The sequence below is a fragment of the Anarhichas minor genome, unplaced genomic scaffold, assembly GCF_050575085.1.
Source record: "Anarhichas minor isolate MPS153535 unplaced genomic scaffold, ASM5057508v1 ptg000135l, whole genome shotgun sequence".
Classification (NCBI taxonomy): Eukaryota; Metazoa; Chordata; class Actinopteri; order Perciformes; family Anarhichadidae; genus Anarhichas; species Anarhichas minor.
In genome coordinates, this window is record NW_027466581.1 from 30,563 (window position 1) to 40,000 (window position 9,438).

Sequence of the window (9,438 nt, forward strand, 5' to 3'; positions counted from 1 at the left end):
GAAAGAACGGCAAGCTAGCTACTTTATTCACATGAAGGTTCCCTCAGTTTTGTCGCACGCACGCACGCACGCACGCACGCACGCACGCACACGCACACGCACACGCACACACACTATGAAGTCAATTAAGATCCTAATATGTGGAGGACGCACAACTTAAATGCATCCACGTGACTAAGCAACAGTCAGAGCAACGTGACGTTCTTTATAATGTATAAAAATACGACTAATGGTGGAAAAGAGACGGAGGAGGACGAGTCCAACAAACAGGACTTTAAAGAGAGAGAGAGAGAGAGACAGAGAGAGAGACAGAGAGAGACAGAGAGGGACACAGACACAGAGAGAGACAGAGACAGAGAGAGAGAGAGAGAGAGAGAGAGAGAGATGTGATGTTGTTAACTTTGAGATTGTGATTAAAAGGCCGAGTAGCACCCTGAGGAGGAGAGGAGAGGAGGAGGAGGAGGAGGAGGAGGAGCAATCAACTTGAGTCGCTGTCACTGTCCCTTTGACGATGTTGGAGCCTGGAGGTTCTCTCTTAATGGTTTGCAGTTGGAGAGTCGTGGGAGAACAGGGAGAGGATATTTAATCCCTCAGAGACGCTTTCTAGTGTTTTAAGCTTCAGGCAGAAACACTGAAACATAAAACACATGTCAGCCATGTTTCACTTTATCGAGCATAATATTTGCTTGAATGGAGCTGCCGAGCAGAGGTTTCCTTACGCTGTACTCGGGGTCATCTGTGTGTATTTGTGTCATTCGGAGAGGAGCATCAACCACGTCTTTAATAACCACTACAGCTGCTCTGTTCGTGTTGTGGAAGTCTCATCATTCAGAGACTCAATCTCACCGATCTGTATCCACTGACTCTAAGCAGACACACCTCTGCTTGGTTACTACAGATGTATGAAGCTAGAATAAACACATCTTACTGTGAATTATTGCAATAAATGGATAAAAAGAGACGCCGAAATAACTTGATGGCGATTAGTAAAAGATCTGAATTCATGTTTTGTTAGTTCTCTCTGCAACACGACCAGCAAATAACTTAAAATGATTGTTTTCTGGATGGATTGTTGTACGGCTACGCTAACATTGTAGCTGCACTCAAAAAAACATCACATAGAAAACATATTTCAGATGCTGAACGCAGTCATAACTGAATTATAACATGGATCACCACATGTCCTTATATGGGGATACGTTGCTTTCCAGTTTAGATTTAGTCGTCCAGTTGGATCGCCCCCGTTAGACCGATCAGGGTCGATCATGTAAACGGTGGAACGAAGCATGAAAATGAATCATCTGTCAAAGTTCTGTTAAAATAAGAGCAGAATGTTGTTTTTAACATTTGACAGACGGACGAAGCCGGAGGCAAAGCCCAGAGAAACACGCGCATCAGAGAGGTGATTAAAGTGATTTAAGAGAAGACCAGCAGGTCTCTGCATCAACAGAGGACAAGACGAAGAGGAGACACACTCTCCTCCTCAAGCTAAAGGACTCAACTGTGACAGAGCAGCTCAATGTACAAACAGGATAAAACAGGTCAGGAGAGAGAGAAGGTGGAAACAGACTGAAGTAAAAGTATCAGTGTTCCACATGAGGACGACTTCACTGTGACCCAGTTTTATCAGCGTGAACGCCGGTGAAAGAGATGTGAGGTGGCGTGTGCGTGCGTGTGTGTGTGTGTGTGTATGTGTGCGTGTGTATGCGTGTGTGTGTGTGTGTGTGTGTTGTTCAGACTGCCAGCTCAAATATGTGTTTTTTTGGCATATCCAGATTGATTTAAGAAAGTCTGGATCGTAACCCACAGCTGGATGTGGTTTGAAATGCGGTTCCATTCAGATTTGTAGTACAGATGTGTCTCAGTCCAGATGCTCAAATTGGTTTTCAGACTCTGGAAGTGTTGATCAGAATTCACGCTGCTACCAGCTAGAGCGCCAAGGAGGACCTCTCACCCTGGACACAAACTGTTCAGGCCCCTTCCATCTGGCAGGAGGCTGAGGTCCATCAGCACCAAGACCTCCATCAGGACCAAGACCTCCATCAGCACCAAGACCTCCATCAGGACCAAGGCCTCCATCAGCACCAAGGCCTCCATCAGGACCAAGGCCTCCATCAGGACCAAGACCTCCATCAGGACCAAGACCTCCATCAAGACCAAGACCTCCATCAAGACCAAGACCTCACGCCACATGAACAGTTTCTTCCCATCTGCACCCGGGCTCATTAACAGAGCCCGGGTCCCACTGACTCATCATCCTCAGGACAACCTCCTACCGGTCACTCCCCTTCACATCCCCTCTATGTTCTTATTTAAATACACTCGACACTTTTACACTACACTCACGTCTCACTCGTTTATAGTCCTGTTATCTGTTCGTTTGTGCACTTTATTCTATATTTCACTATATTTTATATTTCACTTTATTTTATATCTTTCTGTACATTTGAATATGTTTCTACTCTGCACTGTGTTGATTGTTGTTGATTGTTAAATGTTTGCATCTCCCGTCATGTCAAATTCCTTGTATGTTCACCATGGCAACAAACGGTTCTGATTCTGATTCTGACGAAAGTCTGTGAAATTCTGCATTTTTGCATTCTGCTGCTTCTCTCGTTGGGAGCCTGCATCACCAGCGTAGCTGAGTAGTTAATGTTAACTACATCGTTACCAGGAGACAACCTCCTGTTCCTATGCTTCATGTGGCAAAGCTGCATTCTCTCTAGTGTCCACCAGGGGGCGACTCCTCTGGTTGTATAGAATGCTGCTGCTATAGATGCTTTAGGGCGGGGCTACACAGTGATTGACAGGTCGACACCACAGACGTATACGGTGTCTCTACGTCACTCCTCCTCAGTCCACATATGGTCACTTCCTGTTGTGAAAAGAAACAAGATGGCAACTGCTGTAATCCAAGATGGCGACGGAGAAATCACCAAACTGGAGGCTTCAAAACATCAGTCCACAAACCAACGAGTGACGTCACGACGACTACGTCCACTTCTTCTATAAAGTCTGTGGTCGTTACCAAAGCAACCAAACAAACGAAAAACCTGCTTGTAGTTTTGAATCTACATTTTGTAGACGTTTGGTTTGCAGTAGTTCTGAATGTTTGTGCACTTCGGTTTACCAGCTTACTTAACATATTTAAATGAAAAACAACTACTGTGGCTGGTAAAACATTTCATAAAGAGTGTGTATGTGTGTGTGTGTGTGTGTGTGTCTCTGACTGTGAGAACTGAGTGCTGTGCTGTGCAGCCCTCTATGGAGCCACAAAGCTGCATTCATCCTCCTGAATAGCTGTTTTCTAAACCAGGCAGTAGTCCCCTCCGCTCCATTGAAGGCCTCTATGAGCGACCACTCTCCCTGCCTTGGTATGCACAGACACATCCAGCACATCCACAAACATAAAGACTCAAACAGCAGGGATACAAGACTCTCTCCTCATCCCTGTTTTTATTATTAATAGATGAAGTATTTCCCCGTTTCTGTTGTGCACCTGCTGAGTCATTACTTGGACTGTTTACTGTCACCGTGGAGACAAAGTAGATGTGAAGTTACAGACGGATGTTTTACAGTAATGAATCACGGCCTCAATAAAGACACAGATACGTAGTGAGGATGTATAAAGACTCACAGATACGTAGTGAGGATGTATAAAGACTCACAGATACGTACCGAGGATGTATAAAGACTCACAGATACGTAGGGAGGATGTATAAAGACTCACAGATACGTAGTGAAGATGTATAAAGACTCACAGATACGTGGGGAGGATGTATAAAGACACAGATATGTAGTGAAGATGTATAAAGACTCACAGATACGTAGTGAAGATGTATAAAGACTCACTGATACGTAGTGAAGATGTATAAAGACTCAGAGATACGTAGTGAAGATGTATAAAGACTCACAGATACGTGGGGAGGATGTATAAAGACACAGATATGTAGTGAAGATGTATAAAGACTCACAGATACGTAGTGAAGATGTATAAAGACTCACAGATACGTAGTGAAGATGTATAAAGACTCACAGATACGTAGTGAAGATGTATAAAGACTCACAGATACGTAGTGAAGATGTATAAAGACACAGATACGTAGTGAAGATGTATAAAGACACAGATACGTAGTGAAGATGTATAAAGACACAGATACGTAGTGAGGATGTATAAAGACTCACAGATACGTAGGGAGGATGTATAAAGACACAGCTACGTAGGGAGGATGTATAAAGACTCACAGATACGTAGTGAAGATGTATAAAGACACAGATACGTAGTGAAGATGTATAAAGACACAGATACGTACCGAGGATGTATAAAGACTCACAGATACGTAGGGAGGATGTATAAAGACACAGCTACGTAGGGAGGATGTATAAAGACTCACAGATACGTAGTGAAGATGTATAAAGACTCACAGATACGTAGGGAGGATGTATAAAGACTCACAGATACGTAGTGAAGATGTATAAAGACTCAGATACGTAGTGAGGATGTATAAAGACTCACAGATACGTAGGGAGGATGTATAAAGACTCACAGATACGTAGGGAGGATGTATAAAGACTCACAGATACGTAGTGAAGATGTATAAAGACTCACAGATATGTAGTGAGGATGTATAAAGACACAGATATGTAGTGAAGATGTATAAAGACTCACAGATACGTAGTGAAGATGTATAAAGACACAGCTACGTAGTGAGGATGTATAAAGACTCACAGATACGTAGTGAGGATGTATAAAGACACAGATACGTAGTGAAGATGTATAAAGACTCACAGATACGTAGTGAGGATGTATAAAGACTCACAGATACGTACCGAGGATGTATAAAGACTCACAGATACGTAGGGAGGATGTATAAAGACACAGATACGTAGTGAAGATGTATAAAGACTCACAGATACGTAGTGAAGATGTATAAAGACACAGCTACGTAGTGAGGATGTAAAAAGACTCACAGATACGTAGTGAGGATGTATAAAGACTCACAGATACGTAGGGAGGATGTATAAAGACTCAGATACGTAGTGAGGATGTATAAAGACTCACAGATACGTAGGGAGGATGTATAAAGACTCACAGATACGTAGGGAGGATGTATAAAGACTCACAGATACGTAGGGAGGATGTATAAAGACTCACAGATACGTAGTGAAGATGTATAAAGACTCAGATACGTAGTGAGGATGTATAAAGACACAGATACGTAGTGAAGATGTATAAAGACTCACAGATACGTAGGGAGGATGTATAAAGACTCACAGATACGTAGGGAGGATGTATAAAGACTCACAGATACGTAGGGAGGATGTATAAAGACTCACAGATACGTAGGGAGGATGTATAAAGACTCACAGATACGTAGGGAGGATGTATAAAGACTCACAGATACGTAGGGAGGATGTATAAAGACTCACAGATACGTAGGGAGGATGTATAAAGACTCAGATACGTAGTGAGGATGTATAAAGACTCAGATACGTAGTGAGGATGTATAAAGACTCAGATACGTAGTGAGGATGTATAAAGACTCACAGATACGTAGTGAAGATGTATAAAGACTCACAGATACGTAGTGAGGATGTATAAAGACACAGATACGTAGTGAGGATGTATAAAGACTCACAGATACGTAGTGAAGATGTATAAAGACACAGATACGTAGTGAGGATGTACAAAGACTCACATATGCGTAGTGAGGGGGGGGGGGGTCCGGTACCTTATTTTAAACTCCTACACTAATTTAGTTGAAGTGTGAAAGTTAGGATCGCTGTTTTTACTGAACAGGTCTCAGGGGCACAAAAATACAAAATAAATGTTAGAAGAGTGAAAGCAACGACTGGACGATATGAAACCATGTTCTCAGGTTATTAAGTCAATAAGAGAGCTGGATTTAATTTAAGCAGGTGTTCATGTGATGCAGGTGGTAGAGGTGTTGAACTGGACTGAACTATGTTGCAGGTGTTTCTAATGTTTTGTTCAACACCTGTCTGGACTCACCTCTTGGAGAGCTCCTTCTGGCTACGAGCGCCCCCCATTTGGGGGGCTCTCGGGCTCAGGACCCCTGAAAATATTGTTCGGAAAATAGCCTTATTGTTCGCCAGTATTGTGGATCTGTCCAGTTTTTTTTCCGGATTAAACAGCAACATATGGGCAACACTATCATATAAGTCACTTTTTACACACTCCAAACACAACTATAGGCTACTAGTATAAGCATCTAGAAAACGTGGCATAAAATCATGAAATCCTGGGCAGAAATCGGCGTTATGTCTGCCTCAAATCAATATTTTCACCAGGAAGCTAGCAGCTAGCCGGCTAATCCGGACATCGTTTAGCGTTAGCATCACGCAGAGAAAGCGTACATACCGTCGGCTCTTCTCTCCGTGGAAGCACCGCAACGCTGTGACCGTACAACGGTCCAATGCCACTGGTCTTCACCGGAAAAAATCCATGGTTTTTGGTCAGGTTTTATGAAATATTAGTACAAAAACATCGAAAATGCTCCGGTTCAGAGCTACCGTCATGGCCGCGAAGCGCATCCTGTTTATGCCGAGCTGTTTCCTGTGGAAGGGGGGTCAACCCACCTCGGGACAGCGGTCAGACTTTCGGCCAATGGAATTTTACGCACGGGGAGACGCCGCACTCTTTGCTGAGAAAATCCTATAGATAACAGCCAGAAACAGGCTCTGATGATGTTAGGAATCTCAAAATGATTCCTAACATCTGTATTTGGATGTATTGAATAATATGAGTGATAAAAAAAGTGAAATATATAGTTATATAGTATATAAAATTAGAATAGAGCATGAGTGAGTACAGAATTTCAAGCCAAATGCTCATTTCTCTGACCTCCTATTATGCTGGCCTGCTTCACTCAATCTAAGTCAAATGAGCTCAGAGAGACCACAACCCTGTTTGCTATGACACAGGAGTGTTTGTAGGCTTCACTCTGCAATAATTCCAAAAAAATGTTCAATCAAAGTGCTTTTTTTTCAGGCAAACCTGGAACTTTTTCAACTTGAGCTGTGCCATAAGTGTTCATAAGTATTAACCAGTAACATATACACAATATTTACACATGTCACAAGTGTTACCTGTATAGACCATCAACATTATTAAAATAGACCTTGTAGTTTGGGTAGTTTACTCAAGAGAGTAGGAGTATGCAATTTTCGAGCAGAGGGCTAAAAATAGGGCTTGTAGTTAAAAGGTTTAGAAAGTTGACTTTATAAACAGTGTGAAGATCAAACGTGTGGCAGAGCTGTTGGATTGTGTTAAACTGTATAACGTGAGCATGAAGTGATGACTATGGGAGCACCAACCAGGTAGACCGATCATCTGTGGGTCAGTTATCAGACATGAGCCTGAAACCTGGTTCTAAAGGAGTGAAACCTGTTCAGTATGATGCGCTCCGGAGCTATCGGTGCTTCTGTCCTCTCTCAGACGTCCTCTCTCTGTCTCTTTAAGACAGACAATCATCAATGAAACGTAATCACGGAGTATTTTAAAGACTTCAGAACTTCTTGTAATGCTGCTAAAGAAAGAATGTTTGTTTACATACAAGAATAATATAAAAATGTGGATTACTTTCTTAATTAATTGTCTTTTTTTCACAATAAGACAGATGAGAGCATTGATAAGGAACCAAAGCGATAAGCTGTAGCAATAAGAGTGCTAGTGTTGATAAGCATCACCAGACAGAACAGTGTCTCAGTTACACTCATTACGTCACATCAGCAGATAACCCGAGATGAGCTGCACCACAAAGACCAGTTCCATATGAACTTTAATCTCAGCTTCATTAACAACATCACAACAACTAGACCCACATACTCCGCTCTGCTGCTCGTCCCACAAATGCATGTTCCTTATGAATTATGAATGTGGCCATTTAAAAGGGAAATAAACCGGCTTTCCAACGGTAGAAGATTTATTGCCAAGAAGCATTGTTACAACAGAGAAATAGTCTACCAAACACTGATGTCCTTACTTTCTGTGCTGTTTATTACTCTGTTCATTAGACATAAAACATACACAGTTCTTTCCATCATTGCATCCTGTTCACTGTCTTTGCCCACAGTTTCTATATCCACATATTATATATCTATACATCTATATCTCTATATCTCTATAGATTTGGTGCAACTACACAGCCCCTTATTTCAACAAGCCAATGAAATGGCACCACTGATGGTGTACTGTATGAATGTAGAACATTAAGAGATATTAAGTCCTACAGACAGACCATAAACCCTGAACATCATGTCACAGAGAGGCCTCAGGTAACAGCCTCACATCTCAAGAGATCTCAGAGGAGTTCATTATACACAACAGTGTACATGAAAACACAGCATGAAGTGATCTCCCCACAGAGCCCACGGGCTCCTCTTCACAAGTATCACAGAGGAACAGCTGTGGATGTCATCACAGCTTACTGCAGCAGTATCATGCATCGATCTGATCAGCGCACATAAACACACACATCACGGAGGAACTCACCCACTCCGATCTTCTCGTCCTCCGTGGGAGTCCACATGATGTCCAACGAGCTAAATCCTCCACACAGTGTAATCACACGACGCGCGTCTTCATGGAGACCCCGAGGAGCAGGACCCGGAGAAGAAGACCACACAAAGTTTACTTCCGCTCCTCAGGATGACGGGAGGAAACAGAATCACTCTCCGGGTGCTTTTAAATGAGACAGAGTTTCATATCCAGTCAGGTTTTGGAGTGACGCATGGCGCAATGTGTGCGCGTGTCCATCTCCGCTGGTGGCACTAAAAGCCCCGCATAAAGCCCCGCATAAAGCCCCGCATAAAGCCCCGCATAAAGCCCCGCATAAAGCCCCGCATAAAGCCCCGCATAAAGCACCAGCAGAGTGTTTGAGTGCAGACGCTTCAGATGAGAGATCAGATGAGAGATCTTCAGATACACACTTCTACTACAGCACCGGGAGGAGCTCCTGCAGCGCTGCGGACCCGCTAAACGGACCGTTAGAGACCGCGGACTGTCACACTACGGAGCGGGATCGAGGGCGCACAACGCTCCGAGCACATACCGGGAAAATATAACCGCAATAATGGTCGCGTCTCTCCGTTAAGTTGCTCCCTCGTCATCAGTGCAGCATCTCTCAGCCTCCTCAGCTCTTCTTCTCTTATTCACAGCCTGCAGCCTCCTCAGCTCTTCTTCTCTTATTCACAGCCTGCAGCCTCCTCAGCTCTTCTTCTCTTATTCACAGCCTGCAGCCTCCTCAGCTCTTCTCCCGCTGCAGCAGCTGTCTAAGTTGTTGTGAGCGAGATGATGATGGAGGTAAAAATATATAAATATATGTATAAATATATATATAGAGTCCGGTCCGGGTTGTTCTGTGCTCGGTGTCGGTGTATGAACCGACCGGGAGAGTCGTGCGCAGCCAGCAGCAG